Source organism: Scatophagus argus, chromosome 19 (assembly GCF_020382885.2).
Source record: "Scatophagus argus isolate fScaArg1 chromosome 19, fScaArg1.pri, whole genome shotgun sequence".
Lineage (NCBI taxonomy): Eukaryota > Metazoa > Chordata > Actinopteri > Scatophagidae > Scatophagus > Scatophagus argus.
The window spans coordinates 8,613,394-8,630,442 of NC_058511.1; the positions used below are offsets into that span (position 1 = coordinate 8,613,394).

General features: G+C 39.9%; 1 long non-coding RNA gene across 3 annotated transcripts in view; it reads left to right on the forward strand.

Moving 5' to 3' along the window:
- Positions 1–127: 127 nt before the first annotated feature.
- The window catches only part of LOC124050435, a 36,531-nt gene continuing 19,609 nt past the window's right edge, over positions 128–17,049 (forward strand). For 2 of the 3 annotated variants that reach the window (XR_006841621.1, XR_006841619.1), the window contains exons 1-2: positions 128–506; positions 2,315–2,382. This is a non-coding gene — a long non-coding RNA (uncharacterized LOC124050435). Of the gene's footprint in view, positions 507–2,314; positions 2,383–11,010; positions 11,158–17,049 lie in introns of those variants that run through there. The other variant, XR_006841620.1, reaches the window with a different exon arrangement.

The following is a 17,049-nucleotide window of genomic DNA, read 5'->3' on the forward strand; positions in this document are numbered from 1 at the left end:
CTCCACTCATAGGCAACATAAGCACTGAAATACCGTTTATGACAACGAGTGGTACAATCGCATACCTCCATTATTTCTAACTTGGCCCTATTTAAATGATGTATATTCAGTGACAGTACAGCTTCCCGCCACTAGTGGCAGTATTGAGAACTCAGTGCGGCTCCACAGTCAACCAGTCGGTAATCGGAACCTGCGCCATCTTGATTTTTTTTAATTGATTATCATGGAAGTAATACATTCTCTCACAAAATACTTTTGTGAGCGTACACCCGCGTGATATTGTTTTTAATCTACAAACACACTAAAGAGGATGACTTTGCGTCTGAAGAATTTTTATTTTCCCTCATAAACTCACCATACGTGTATGAGGGCCTTAGTCATTTAAATTTTCAAATAAAATTACTACCGGTCACAAATTATGGGATCCCAGCTGAAGACACTTTGCGCCAATCTACTCCGAGGTTGGATGCGTCCCTGGCTGACGGTTTTACTGAAGGAAGGAGAAGGTAAAGGTGTTACAAGTACTTTTAAGTCTTTTTGTCTGGGCTACCAAGAGTAAAGTGCTGTTCTGTTGTTCAGTGAAAAAGCTGTTTGTTTACTGTACCGTTAGCATCTTATTTTGACATGCTAGTTTGCAGATAGGCTCTGCTCACCTTGGTCTAAACTGGACTATCCCAGCAGCTGTTGGATGAAATAGTGTGCAGGCATTCACAATCCCCATGAGATGAGTTTTCAAAACACTGGTAATCTTCTGACTTTTCTTTTATATTTTTCTTATGACCAAAATATAAACCGACATTCTTGTCGCATCACAATCCCATCCATATAATTTCAGTCTTGTGAAATGTTAAAATCATATTGAGGTGGTATCAAAAGTGAAACTGAACAGATGAGTGACATGAAAATTTTAAATTTCTTATGAGTTGAGATGTTGTTTTACTTGTCTTTTTAGTAATGTTGTTAACTGCTTTCCTGCCTGTACAACATCCATTGCACGTCAGCCCATCCTGGGTGAGGGATCCCTCCTCTGTTGCTCATTTTTTCCTGTTAAAGTTTTTTCTGGGAGTTTTTCCTGAGTCGATGTGAGGGTCGAAGGGCAGAGGATGTTGCTATGATGTTATGTTAAGCCCTTTGAGACAAACCGCTTGTAAAAATGGGCTATACAAATAAAGTTGTCTTGTCTTGTCCACCATCGTGCCTGTACCTAAAATGTTTTCCCTGATCGAGTTCTTTGAGAAACTCCCTCTCAAGCATATCAAAGACAACATCCGAGCATGGACGCCCCACAATAGTGATTTGCGGCTCCGTTTTTCAGAAATACTCTGATCCGCCACCCAAACCTGAGCCGACCCGCAAACCGTCAATTTTAGCAACACATTAGCACGATTGCCAGGACTGAGTATAGGACAGAGACAGGCACTCTCCAATGTGCTGGTCCTCCTGGTTGGAGCAGCAAAGGGCTTTTTTTTATTTTCCCTCTTTATCCCACGCCAACAGTATTATTGCTGAATAACAGCAAAACAAGTAACACCTTGTTCAAGACATGGACTTTGTCTTTTTCTCACTCACTGCTTAGTGGATGATAGAGACAGGTGGAAGGTGGACTGAAGGCACGCAGAGTTTCTGTAAGTTATTAATAACTTACTCTGAACGCTGCTTTGTCATTTATGGACCTGTCTGCTCGAACCCACAATATTTTCTTGTTAGCTGACCTGATCCTGCGGGTTTTAGGTCGACCCATGCAGTACTACTCAGGATAAACAGATGCCCTCAGTTTTCACACACCTTGACTTAGTCATTCTTTTATATAATTTTATTTCACGGGTAGAATAAAGGGGCTACAACTAACATTTTGTTTTATGGACACCTGTGGTGTAATGAGTACTAAATGAATCCTGTATCATTATGTTTAGTGACAATTAACATATGTTAAGTGTGTGAAATGCAAAGCTAATATGTTTCACGTGGTAAATATTTAGCTCCAGACATCAGCATGTTAGTGTTGGCTGCCACAAAGTACAACCCTGCAGAACCGCCGGTGTGGCTGTTTACACACATTGCATGCTTTTTGCATGTTTGACATTCAATGTTAAAATTCATTTTTATTGCAAAATACAAAATAAGCCACTGGCCCAAGGTGAAATTATTACATTTTATACATGTTGATGTCACATTAGCCATTATTTATCTGTAATTGTTTTGTGGGAACATGTTGATTGAATTTGATAGATTTATTGACAGTTGAATTTATTAAACATTAACTGAGCCCAGTGTCTGAAACTGCTCTGCTATTCTCATTTCATTTCATTTACAGCAAACCTGACCAGGTAGCAAGACAGCAGTGGCCCCTTAAGACCAGACTAGGCGCAAGTGCTTGCACAAGTGAGTAACCGAACAAGTAACTCCATGGGTGCCTGCAAGGGCCACGACTAAAAAAAAACAAAACAATTCTGGGTCTAAGTCTCAGTTGTCTTTGTGTCCTAAAACCAAATGTGAAAAAAGCATCAAGTGTCTGTGACTTGGTATAGTACTTACCTCCAAACTGTACTCAACTCAAATGCTAAACTATATTTACTCTTAATTTATTGTATTTTCATATTAAACTGCAGTTCACTATTTTTTAAGATTTCATGTTCCTCTGAACAGAACCTCTCAGTCCTGCTGTGTGTTTCACTCTGCTGAGAGATGGACCAGTGCAGTGGGTACATTTCAGAATCTTTTTATCTTTCATAGGCCTCACGCTGAGTAGCCAGAATCTGTGATAGTAACTATTGTAGCTACATGAGAAGACATGCTGCATTGTGGTGAGTTCACGGTCCTACTTGTCATTTACTAAGCAAGAGTCTGTTCATCACCAATACCTTTTCTGTAGACTGGTTGGCTAAGGATTTTGTTGGGAACGATAGGATGTTGTTCGAGCCTTGTAGTCTGCTGTGGTATTTAGTGGCGTATAGAAAAACTGTCACGTGTGTTTGTCTGGTTTGCTCTTCTGTTTGATTTTGTGGAAAGCACTGATCCAATTGCTTATATTGAGTATTGGCCAATATGGAATGGTGACAGATTAGTCGGAGCACCCTTAATATCTGTTTAATTTCCTGTCCTCTTGTCTTCATACTCCTCTGTGCTTATTCGCTGTGCTGCAGGTAAAAACAGACTATGACAATCCCTCCAGGCTTTGGCTGTATGGCCTCAACTGTTCACCAACCAACCTAACCAACCCATTTTTTAGGATGGGATGGTGGTGCTGATGGTGCTCGATGTTTATTTTTTTCCCTTCTGCGGCCCATTTCTCATTCATGCAGCAATGCTGGCTGGCATGCAGATCTGTTCGACAGCTGTACCCTTTGATCAGATGCTTGGCAGGCAGCGACAGAGCTGGTGGTATGGGTGTCTTGGCGGGTAGCTGCCCCTGGCACAAGGCAAGGACAGGGAACAGATGTTGAGGAGGGGGCAGGCAGGACACTGCAGGACCTGTGTGGGATAGGGGATACAGTCTGGCCCCCAGAGAGATGCAGTCAGAGAAAGAGAGAAAGGGATGAGTACAAGGCAACAACCCAGAGGGGAGCAGCAAAAACATATCAGGAGAATAGCCAATTTCTGTTTTCATTATTGCTATTATGTCAGCAGTTGGATCTCTGTTATGCTTACACAGTGGTCCTCTATGCAAATGTTTTAACTCACAAAAACTTGAGTTAAACTTGTATCCTAATGAACCTCACAGCTCCCTGGCAGTACTTATCTGCCTAAGGTTTATTGTCCTCAGTACACTTCACATCTCCAGAATATGCTGAGTGCACTTGGTGAGTTAGCATTAGCACCATATTAGCTCTCTCTTTGACAATTAATTTTAAGTAGCTAACTGCACTGGACCCTCTCCTGGCAGGGCCTCGTTTTCATTTTGGATACTTTAGGGTATTTCCTGGGCATTTATCCTGTTTCAGCATTTTCTGTGTGCTTAAAAAAAGAAATAGAGAGCATAGCTTTATATATCAACTATACATCCTTATATCACTTTTATGTACTTAATGAAGAGCCAGCCTTAATATGGCACAGTGCATCCAGGACTTTACAGGTTGTTATCCTCTGCTGTTACTCATCTCTCCTTTAACTTTTTATAATTCTTTTTTCAATTTATGTCCTTAAATTTATTTCTACTTGTTACTTCCTTCTTTACTTAAGAGTTTCCTCGTTGTCTTCCTGATGTTATCAGTCACCTGCCTCCTTTTTACTCTTATTTAAAGGCAGCCATGAACCTTATTTGGCTGTAACAGATACACAAACATACTGTACTCATGTACTTGTGTTGTTGCAGTACATATATTTCACTTGCCTTTCCTTCTGAAGCCAAGATTACCATAACAATCTTTCTAAGACTATATGTCCCTAGCCTCTTTGGAACAGGCTCATTCATGATGCCTGGTTGGAGCCAGGGACTAATGAAGGGAGACAAACTGAAATTGGTGTGCCTGAAATTAGAGCAGTGGGAGGTGTGCAGAGAATCAGTCAGTATCTTCCCAGTTTCATTACAGCATGGGCCATTAGCTGCAGGCAGGTCATTGACATTCCTGCTCACGATGTTTAGAGCCCTGCTGCCACAACGCCTGTATGAACCAATCAGACCTTGTAAACACAGACTCTAATGAACTTTGATGGGCATTTTGTGTTGGGTGTAAAGGGGTTGCAGAAAGATCTCTGGAAAAAATGAACTGGACCCTTGTGTTATTGTGTGTAGAAAAAAAAAAGTAATAACAACCACCTCTGCCTCACATGCTTTGCTGTATGTGTGAATTGGAAAAATGGTGGTAAAACATCTCTGTTGTTTTTCCTCACAACCTTTGCTTTCATAACAAACCATCTGCCTGAGGCAAATCGAATGCTAACCACAACTTTGTGGCTGATTGTGGTTGATGCATCATAACACGGTGCCACAATCCTGCAGACAGTGAATGAGAAGCGCTGTGAATTACTAAATGATTCCTCTTGGCTGTATTTGCTCAGAGTCCAGAGTCCAGTTGCCCCGACATCAGCATATTGCTGAGAGCATTGTAGTAGAATTTGCTTGAGATGAGTTGCTTAAAGAAATTAGAAATGGGATAGTGCGCATCTGCTCGTCGTCAATACAAAAAAAGTTTTCGGTACTGCAGGTGCTATGATTTTTACTCACTTTGCATAATGATGGTAGTTTGGTATGCAGATGATTTCCTGATGTTTAAATGAGGATGAACTTTTGGCAACTTTTGCTAAATGTGCTTGCAGGTGTTGTGGTGATTATCACTTTCACAAAATGCCCCAAAGTGGGCTGTGCCATATGACCAAACTCTTGTATGATGATATAGGTCATTTCATACTCACATAACAAAACATGTCATGGTGTAGCATATTTTCAGTCATTTTAATGAATATGAAATGACCACAAGGAAAAGCCTGTTTCTTTTTATTGCATTTTGAGCAACAAACTCACCTCATTTTCTCTTTCTGTTGAGAACATTTGTAGACCTTTTCAACCAAGCATTTAACGAAATATAAAATATAGACATATAAAAGATGAAAGGTAAATACACACATATAAGTGACAAAAGAAGTTAGTAATGTTCAATGTTTCTCATAAACTGCTTTCTCTGTTGACTTTCTTCATCAGCAGTATGGTTATATAAAGTCAATTTAAAAAAAAAACAAAAAAAAAAAGTTGCATTTTGGGGTTTTTTTTTTCACCCATGACCGTTTTTGCAGCAGTCGGTAAGCAATGTGTGGAGGATCCTTGTTGTTATTGACAAAAAAACACAACCGAATGACAGTGCAGCAGCCAGGGGCACCTACATGCTTTTATAAAACAACGGCAATCAGAAGATTTGTCTTGTTTTGTTTTGGGTTGATATCGCAGACAGCTGCTTTCTTGTCTCTCATTCCACATTGCTTGCCAAAGTATTGCTTTAAAGGGTGTGATTTGTGGAGAAATCACAGACGTTTTTCTATTGTCAAACAAAAGATATCATCACATTGCAAAGCCCTACAACAAACAAGAATGATTGAAAACCTGGCTGTACCCGTGGGTTTTTCATCTACCTAAAACGCGCTTACTGGTAGCAAATCCACTGATGATTATATACTACTACGTTAGCAGATTACATGCTCCAAACTAACTAACTGATGATGTGTAGGTGACTTGGCTTCGTTTTTTGTCTTATTTGTGGCTCTCTGTAATAAACCAGCGTTGACAAGCTTATTCCTGAACCATCTATACACACTGCATACAGTATAGCTTTATCACAAGTTCTTTAGAGAAAATGAGCTGAAAAGTGCAAGTCAGACACAGGGACAGAGGCTAGGCTTGGGATGTCATCTGTCCTGTCGTCACTGTGTCTGATCGCTGTCACCTGAGATGATAGTGCCGTGTGTGGGGGCTCTACTTTGGTCAACCCGATCATAGTAAAATAAGCACAGGTATAAATAATAAAGTGAATGATGGCTGAATTCAGTATAGCTGCCTTGGTTTCAGGGTCCTGTAATGTGCATGCATCACTGTCCTACTGTCATGGCTTCCAGGGACACTTGACTATTACAAAGCCATTGTTAATGTCATCAGTAACGCCTGTGCTGCTCCATTATCTGTGAAGAAGGCCTGAGGACACCGGCCCCGATAGAGCATGCGTATAACAATGCATTCTTACACTTTGTGAACTGATGCAGACTCTCAACTTGTGTGGCAAAAAACCGTATCAATGGCAAATTCCACAACACAACAACAACAGCTCAGCGTCGGTTTATGTACAGTATATTCTTATTATTTAATAATCAGAATGTAAGCATTTTTATTGTATGGGCTTTCCTCGCAGTACAGTGTGAAACCGGGAAAAAAAGCACAGTGAGTTAATATTGGATTGTATAGGCCGCACATGTCATCACTAATTAATCAGCTATACTAAGTCAGATACAGTTTGTCGTGTTGATTATGTTTGTTATTTTATTGCAGCCTTATTAACAGTCCCTTGCTCGATACATGACTTTGCAGCCGTTTGTGAGAGTAGCGAGCAGACAGCAGGTGCTGTAAGAGCTCTTTGTCAGAAGTGTGAAGAAACACAGAAAATACACTGGAGAGAGCAGAGCGGAAGCTGTTTTTCATTCTGCTCCCAGTGATTTTATTATGTTTTAGTTCTAAATGTGAGGCATATAATTATATTAACCCTGGATTATTTATAAAAACATCTCACTCACATCGTGCATTGGTGATCGTCACTGCAGTCTTCTCTAGATGGTGTGATCATGAATTGACTTTAAATGTCCAAGAAGAACATTTGCAGTATGTCTGAAATTTAATGGACAACGCTGTTGTCACTGTTGCTGTATCTGGTACCCCAAGAAGAGCAGGAAACTTGGTCCTCAGAGTGCAGGCTGTGTGGGATATAGCTTTTTTTCTTTTCATAAGGTCTTTTTAGAATATGTTTATTCTTTTTGACAAATGGGGTGCTAATGATCAAAACCCAACTCACATAGGCCTTTAAAGAGCCTGTCAAATTGTGCAGGCAGGTTGATGGGAAGGAGGGAAGTTGTCATGTGTCAAAGGAACAGGTAACTCAGCTTTCAGAAACAAGGGAGCTGTCAGTGAATAATGTAGGCAGGAGCTTTATATGAGAGTGGTTTGACATGCTCATTTCACTCGTCACTAAAGATTGTGTATGGCTGCATGTGTGTGTGTATGGGTGTGTGCGTTTTTGAAAACCTGAAAGCTGCAGTTTTTTGTTTTTTGTTTTTTTACATGTTTTTAACATAATCCGAAAGACTTCTCATTGAGCTCCTGGTACTGCACCTGAAAATGCATTGTGGTCCCTCTAAAAACAGGTAGAACTTTTTCCACTAGACAGCAAAGAAAAAAAGGGAAATAAATGGAAGAGAAAACTGTGCAAGACTGAAGCAAACAGGAATAGAAGTAGCTTATGATTCTACAATAGAAGTAGAAATAATAAAGTAGCTGAAGCCAAAGAGAAAGGAAAGGTAAGTAGAGAATCAAGCTGACAGCTGGTGGCAGGCACTTCAGATTCAGCCCATCTTAATCAGTCCTATTGTGAATAACTGAATACCGAATCGCTTGTGATTTATATTCCTCGCTCGTACTCTTGGCTTTGTAATACAGCATGTGAGCTGAGACAGAGACGGTCTTCTGCTTGAGTTTTTGATAATAACTGAAGAAGTAATGCTTTCAATTATCTGCCAGTGACTACAGGAGCTATCTATCATAGTCCTTCGTTGTTTTCATTTTCTGTAATTGCCATTTCCAGCGGGTGCCTGTTAGAAGTGATCCTGTCCTCTTTGTGCAACCTGAGGTGCTAAAGCTCTTGCTATTCCCTGTTTCTTTCTATTCTTCCTCTCCGCTTTTTTTCTGTTCTTCTCTTCACCAGCATACTCTCTGCGGATGTTTCTAATCTTTCTGCTCAAAATTAAACTGAAGCTTCCTCCCTGTTTCAGGTCAACTTGCAACCTCTATAATGCATCCGGTGTCAGCAATAGGATGCGCACGATTTCCCGACTAGTCGTTGTGTTACCCTTGCTAGTCAACACCAGAAAGACTAGTTGGTTACTATCTTTATTCTATTTATGTAGAGGTAAGAGCCTGTTCCAGTGGCTTAAGTGTATGTGGGGCACCACAGTGATCTAATAGGTGTCATCTTTGTGCTTTTAAAAGTCAGGGAAATTAGGGAAGTTTTTACCTAATAAAATAGCATTGCAGGGCTATTATTTGTGCGTGATCCCATTTTCAGTTACTCATTCATACATACACAACCATGTTCTGATGTTGGCTGCTCACATGCCTCTGAAAAGACTGTTGGCATCTGACTGTAAGACATGGGATATCTGTGATGTCCCATTGTCATCCACACTGAACACTAGTGCTTTTGTCACTGCAACAGCTTGCAGGTTGTGTAGATTTTCTGCCATTTCAGACACGCACCACTTAACAGTTCTTGGTTAGTTCTTCCCAACTTTTTTGAGACGTGTTGCTGCTATCAATTTCAACATTAGCTAATATTTTTTCACTCTCAACATCTGGTGTTTTCTATGTTCTACTGTGAATAGAATATGGCTTTATGACATTTGCATATCATTGCATTCTGTCTTTATTTACATTTCACACAGTGTCCCGAATTGGGAATTGGGCTTGTATCTATACCGGCTTCCTGTACACAACACCTCCAAAACATTCCCATTTTTAGATAAGGTTTGAAACCATTACTCATCTAAAAACATAAAACAGTACTACATGATTATTTGTCTTGAGGGATTCAGGTGTGATAGTGATAGACTTTATATAAAAATTTACATATATAGTGCTGTCTCTGTGAGTATGCACTTCAGTAATGTTTTTTTAGACTGTGGACAAAAGCTCCATTTTTTCAATGTATACAGTTTGCATAGCATGCATTGCAGGACTTTACAATCAAACTGTCATTAATTAAGTTAATGAACACAATGTCTGTTTTTAAGAAGTGTGGATGAGTTCTAATCTATGTATTTCAGTCAGGAAAGACTTGGTGAATGAAGTCAAGAAAAATGTTTCTTATAACAGAGTAGTTATAATTAAGTCTTTGGTGCTTAGACTCTGCAGGGAGATCAACTCTGAGTAGCAGCATAATAAATCCCCTAACAGAAAACAGCTCTTGTGAGTGAGTGGCTCTTAAAAGAGCCTTGATTTTACTTTGAAGAGGGTGAGCAGCAGCAAATATGTGTTGCAGTCACAACAGGTGGGCATGTCAGGCTATGTTCTACAGCACTGCCAGGACACTTCACAGCCGGCAGGGGAGAAGTAACTATTGAAGGCCTGCTGTACAGCTATGGCCTGTATGGTAGAGTTGTTAGTGCCCACTCTCTTCACATGTTGAAGTGCATGAACTGTACTCTCTATCCAGGGTGTCAGTGCTTTCACTATGGCATCCACAGACACGAGGCTCACTCCACTCGCTTGGTGGTAGATCCTCGGCTCTGCAACAATAATTCCAAATGAATTTTCAGTGACTAGTGTCTTGTGAGAGGTTGAAGGGGACATTAATGTTGTGGCTGACTGGTGTAGTATTTGCTATCTCATATTCTTTTTAAAATAGGTGCACACACTGGCTTTCTTGACATAGCTTGACAACCTCTGGTCTACATGTTTGTCCATTTCTGGCATATTTTTTCTCTCTCTATCTATCACTTTTTGGTAAGGGTGCTAATCTACATCACATTGCATCAATTCACTGTGATGTATTTCCCTTGTAGTAAACAAGCAGGAATTCAGCTGTCAAATATATCTTTGTCCATAAGTTATGACAATGTAGTCTACTCTGAAACACAATAGCATCCTGTTTTAGAAAGATTATTTCATATAGTGGGGGATATGGATGTACTGATGGCTGACCAGACCCAGGATGAGTGATGGCCAATGGCTGACCAGACTTTCATTGTGTGCTGAAAGGTAGCTTTTACTTAAATTGATTAAAGTCCTTAGAAAATCAATAAAGACCTTAGAAAATCAATATTCTAGAGTATTACTTCCATTGTAAGGTGTGGGAAGAAGTTATGGAAATGAACCAACACTTCTTTTTACTCTACAACAAGATTTTTTTTTGTTTTTCATTGTTTAAAGAGGACCAAGGGAAAATTAGTAAGATGACAACCTTTAAAATAAAAAGGAAATCTCATGGCTGGAATCCCAGTCTCCTAATTTCACCCCCTCACTCCCTCTATGTGTCTGTATTCCATTATTCATGGATGACAAGAGTTGCCAGGGAAAGTGTTGCCCCACTTTTCCACCCCCCCCCCCCCAAAGATACATTGAAGTGAAGCTCATACCAATCCGGCTTAAGGCCCTCACCGTGTTTCCTCATAGCCCCTCTCCATTGCTGTAGTCTTAGAGAGAATTAGCTGGGACTCAGGCTTCTGTGTGTGATACAGATTGCAGTTGGAAAGCAGGTTATCCTTTCACAGGAGGGGCCTGGGATGACACCACAAAACACCTTGTTTTTGTTCCCAGATCTGCAGGTGAACAATAGGAGTGCTGTGTTGGACCAGAGCTGCCAGACTTGTCTTTTTGGCATATTTTGTTCTCTGCTGACGAGGTATGAGCTAAAGTGCAAAGTGAAGTAAACAGCTAAACATAACAAAACCATGTTTACTGCCCCATGGTCACAAATGTGTCCCTGTGTTAATGTATTTACAGTATCAGGCTGTGAGTGGGGGTTGACACAAATGTGAATGTGGTTACTTTGGCTTATATGTTGTGTGCTTTATGTGATGCAGCGCTTTGTTTAGCTGTGTACAGTTGTGGGTCTGAATATTGTTTAGGTGTATTGCAAGTCTATAGCTTTGGGGTTTTGCGAGTTTGTCTCTGGGTGATATGTGTTCAGCCTTTCCATTAACTATTGAAAACAACATCTGCTTTGGAGAATTCCTTGTCAAGCTCTGGGTCTTTGAAGAAACATTTATTGCGGGCGCCTGCTGCAGCTGAGCAGTCATAATGCACAACTTTTGACATTGGGAATTTAAAAAAGTGACAAATCCTGACGGCCAAGAGGTTTTCTTGACATGTTTTTGGGTGCCAGGAGGCTTTTCAGACAAAAGTTTGAACTGACAAATTCCTAAACCCCATCTTAACTCCAGCTAAACTTTTCTTTGCCCCGAGTAGCAAAATGAGGCAAAGTGTGTGGATGGATTCAATTTGCACATTAGCTGATAGTGTTCAGGGGAGAGCTTAGATATGGATTTCTAGGGAGGGCTCTCGGAACATGATTTCAGTTTTGTAATTAAAATTTCATCAAGTAATGAAGCGAACCCGAAGCTAAATGAGCATAAAGGTTAATCATCTGTTCAATAGCTAGAAGGTCAGACTTTGTGTACTTTGGATTATGTGAGATATTAAGTGTGTGCAGGCTGCTAATATCAGCTGTGCGCTGACATGAAACTAATGGACATGTTAGGTGTGAGCTCTGACAAGCACTGTCGATTAAAGGTTAATTGATAATTATCACAACGCATGGGAGAAACACCAATCACACAGCAGGGAGGAAGGAAGCAAAAATTGTTAATGACCTTGAGAGATTGACGAAAAGAGAAAGTCCCAGCACTGTGTAATCCATGTGTGCATGCATGTGTTTCTGCATGTATTCAACAGAGAGACGGTCTTATTTCCTCTGCATGCTGATTACCATGCGCCCTTTGTGCCTGTGCACTGTAGGGTAAATGACTGCAGGTGAATTAGCGGGCCCTGTGAGCCTTATTGGGAGGCATTGCAGCAATCACCTAATGGTCCATATCCATCCCCTGCATTAATGAATCTCTCTCCTTTTCTTTTCCCTTTTTTGCTTTCCTGCAGCACCTTCTCAGCACTCGCATATCTTCAGCTGAAATTGTGTTAATCCCTCTCCCACATTTCTCTCACTCTCTTGCAAATTTCACTGCTTTCCCCCTTTTTCTGTCATTGTCATTTCTCTTTTCTTTAGTTCTTCAGTAAATAAGGTAGTTTAAAAACATACACACATACCCCAGAGGCAAACATTTACTGCATAGTACTGCCATTAACTATCTGAATCAGCCCGATCATGGATCAGCAACCATCAGTAATCAATACAAACACATATTATTAGACTGTAAACCATTAATCAGACCACAGTCAAACTAACCACCATCATTGAATCTCAAACACCCTCATTGTAGTTTTGCAGTTAACTGGCGTTTCTGTTGTGACAAAACGTTAATAAATTTATGTATCGGTTTTTAATTAAACAGAATCTCTCTGTGGTCTCTCAATATTGCACTAAACCCCCTTTAAGAAATTATATATTATTTAAGCTCATATGTATCCATAAAAACACATTACTCTAGAAGCCAATGATAAAAAGTTTCATATGACATTGTGTCCTTGCTGCCAGCTCCATGAAACTCTCCTTTCACCTTTATGTTATCTCTTTTTTTAATCTTTCTTTTATCTTTTTCTGTTGCCAAAGGTTGTGTGAGATCAGTGTGATGATGCTGTGTCACAAGTGTGAATCCATGTATGAGCTACTGCTCTTGCCATGCAAAACTAAGTGTCTAGTTGGCTTGTCTTATGAGAATACTGACTAGCCCATGGGGTTTTGATGTTGTGGAAATGAGAGGAATATTTTGTTTCATTGGATGCCAGACAAAAAAAACTTCCATTAGCTAGAAATCTTCAGTGACATTCAAAGCCTCATTACAGCTCAGGAACTAGGAGACAAGTGAAACTACACAGTGGGTTTAATGCTTGAATCTGTCAGACAGAATGTGAGCTCTTCTGCTGTGTTACCTCTACATTGCTTCCACAATAATCCACAGATTTACCTCTGCATCCTGAAAGCTCTTCCCCTCGCTTTAGGAACTAAACCTGGGTAAGTGCACGGGAACAGCTCTTTGAGGTACATGCCAGTTGCCATAACATGCTCACAGTGTGGGGTCATTATTGATTTAAACTAATCTCCCCACATGCTCACAATGTGAGGTCATTATTGATTTAGGATAATCCCACCCGCCCCCCTATATGCAGGATTATCTCAGTCTGAGACTGTACAAACCACTATTTACCAAATATAGCAGAATGTATCAGAAAGCCCAGCTGAATACACTCAGACCAGCAGCTAACACTGATCTGTGCTAATCCAGCCAATGACAGGGTCTGTCACAGCAGGTTGTCTTGGTGACACCTGATGTTCTGGGATGAAAAGGATAGATTTTTTTTAAATGACTGTCTGTGTAAAGATAATGTTCTTAGGCCTTTTTGTCTTCTGTCCAGAATTCTAGACATTTTCTGCAAAGCAATATAGAACTGAGAGAGATTTAGAAAGCAGAGATTTAAACTAGAGAATAAACTGTTATGTACACACACCCATACAATTTCATGTGGTGGTGCACACATTTTTAGAAAAAAACACATGTGAAATGTGAATGTGAATGTGAAACACGTCGGATCCCACATTGCTACTGTACACATATAATGTTTTCATTTATACTGTATCTTACTACTCCAATTTCCCTTATGTCAGTCACCATTAAAAGACAAATAGTTGTCTTTTTTCTCTGATCCACTCTTTAGTGAAGTACACTTCACTTTGCCCATGTGTTTGCATTGTCAATTGTGTAGTGCATTGTTGGACACTGCATTATGTGTGTTTAAGTGTGCTGTTGTTTTTCAGTGAAGTTGTGGCGCACGAGATGAAGCCCAGCATGCGATGTGTGCTGGGAGGCTTCAAACCCACTTTTTTGTTTTGCTGTTTTTGTTGAAAACTGTTTCATGCTAATGTGACAAGCTCAGACCTCCCTGCTCCCCATTTCAGTGGGAAAAGATGAATTGTTGTTGCACACACACACACACACACACCCACACACACCCACACAAAGCCTCATTCCTCCCCAGCAGAAGGATATCTCTAAACTAATTAGTCATTGTTCAGTTTCGCCTTCTCTGTGAATGTGAGTGTTGGTGTGGGTATATATTTCATAAGTGGGTGGATGTATGCTGGGTTGTAAGCTTATGTGTGCATGTGTGTTGGAGTGCTCAGGGCCAGGCAAAATAATAATGATGTTTTTTTTTCTCTCGCTTCATTTTCTAACCATGAAAATTAGTGTTCGTGTTTTGTGCAGGAGCAAATACCCTGGCACATAAAATTCTGGTCTTCATAATAATATCACATTATGACTGTTTGATCATGTGGAAGATGAATCTTGCTTGAATTAACACCAGCAGTCCTCTGCCTGTGTCGGAAAATAATTAATAGTCTTTTTTTGGTTTTATTTGGAAGAGAAAGTTGAACAGATGTCTCAAATGCTGGCATTAAGATTTGAATATGAGACTTGTGAAATTTTGATATGTGGTGCCAAGTGTTTATTGGTGTGGCTTGAAAGCCAGGAAAAGTTTTTTGGTGAGATCGTGAGCACCAACTACTGTAAGTTGGTGCTCTCTTTCCGGTCTGTTTTGACTGTTTCCACTGTTTAATGTTCATCAGATGGGATTTTTTTTTCTTGTTTTTTAAGAAAGAGTGAAAGGCTTTCATGGACTTCAACCCAGGATCAGTTAAGTAAACATTTTAAATTAAATATGCAGTTTAATGTATACAAATGTTCATATGAAAAGTATTAGTATAGCAGTAATAGTATAGTATAATATTATGAGTATTATTAAGTATGTTGTTGTTAATATCATCTTTGTTTTTATAAAGTAATATTTGCATTGTAAGTTTTCAGAAAAGAATCGTTTTCTGTGTTTAAATCCTCTTCCCTGCCTTGTTGTTGCCAGTAGATGTGAGGTTTGAGGGTCTCCACTGAATGAGGCCTTTGATTCTTCCTCACGCCAGCGTGACCAAATCCATTTCTCATCTTCATATTTACACACACACAAAGACTCAAGGCAGAGACATATTGAATGCCCTTTTCTTTGCTCTCCCAAGATTACCTGTCAAGGTTGTCATGCTTGGCTGATGTGAACATTGCTTCAGTTTTTTCTTTGAGTGTGGTGTGTGTGCATGTGTGTGTGTGTGCGTGAGCGTGCACATGCGTGCTGTCATTCAAGTAATCATGGCCAGGTGACATTCTTTATTTACATCTTCCAACAAATACCTTAAAGCTCTCTTGGTTACGGACGTAAGCCCAGCCATGTAGCACTGCACAGCAACAGAGATCTCTTGAAGCTGGTGGTATTCTGCTGCTGTTTGTCCCTGAAACCAGACTCCATCTATCTCATGCATGAGTGCCCAAAGAACATGCAAACTCACTTAAACAAAGGAGAGTAGAATATTCTGCATGAAGAAAAGATGCGGGGGCTTTGGTAGTAAAACAGTTTTAGTTTCCTGAGGCACCATTCACTCAAACCAAAGCACACAAGTCAAGAGGAAGCCAAACTAAAGCAATTGACGTTGTCCCCTCTGTTTTGCATTACAAATTGAATAAATGTGATGGAAAAAAACAAATGGCAGAATACGAAGCAACCATATTGGTACATTTATCTGTAGAGAAAATAACGTAGAGGAATTCTGTTTCACACCAGTTACGCAGGACAACAAGAGATAAATTTTGTGATTATGTTCCCAAACTATTGTCTATATGACCACAAAATAACAAATCATCCATTTTTGAGTGCCTCAGCACAAATGTAGATGGTGGTGCCGCTTTGTAAATTGGAGAGAGAACCCAAGGCACCGACTTGACTTAACAATCCAATTTATTTCTAGGGAAGAGGGCCAAAATACATCATTGCTGCTTATTGCCTTTTCTGTATGTATCTTTCTTGAATTCCCCCAGCTCTTTAATGAACATTTTATCTGCAAGGTAGAAGTTTCAGACTTTGTTGATGCTGGGCTACTATTTCATATATAAAAAGATCAATCCAAATTACGTTCTTCTACGCAGGCATCATTGCAGTGGTCCTTTTATTTAGTTAGTTGGTATTATACTTTTGGTTGGCATTCAAGTCAGTGACAGGAGGCTAGAAGAAGAGTGGCCTTAATCACAGAATCATTCAAAATAATGCTTTTGCTGAAAGGTGTTTTACTGCTCCAAATATTGTTATAACTAAAGGTGTAAAATGCAATGATTTCACTTGACATAGTACGTGTGTGGCAGCTGGATAGAGAACCTATAGAGTAACAAAAATTTCTCAGGAGTAAATTTCTTTTTATTGTTAATCACACACAAAATAAATCAGGTGTAAACACTATGTCAACAGGTGAGTGCACATTTATGTGTTAGTCTGGGTCATCTGATAATAGCAGCACGCCTTCGCACACACCAACACGGAGAAAGATTGTGTATAAACCAGTGGTTTATTTCTTTCCTGAAGAAGATCAAATCAAAAGGTTGGTGGTTCGGTTCCCAGTTCTTCCAGTTTGCGTGTTAAATTGCTCTAATGTGAATGTGTGTGTGTGAATGTTTGAGTGCAGAGATATTGTCGTGCACTGTGGATAGAAATCGCCATATCTCTAAATACTGCCATTAGTGTATGAATATTGGTAAATGTCGCATGTGATTTAAAGCACTTTCAGTGGTAGACCAGAAAAGCACTATATATATAAAGCA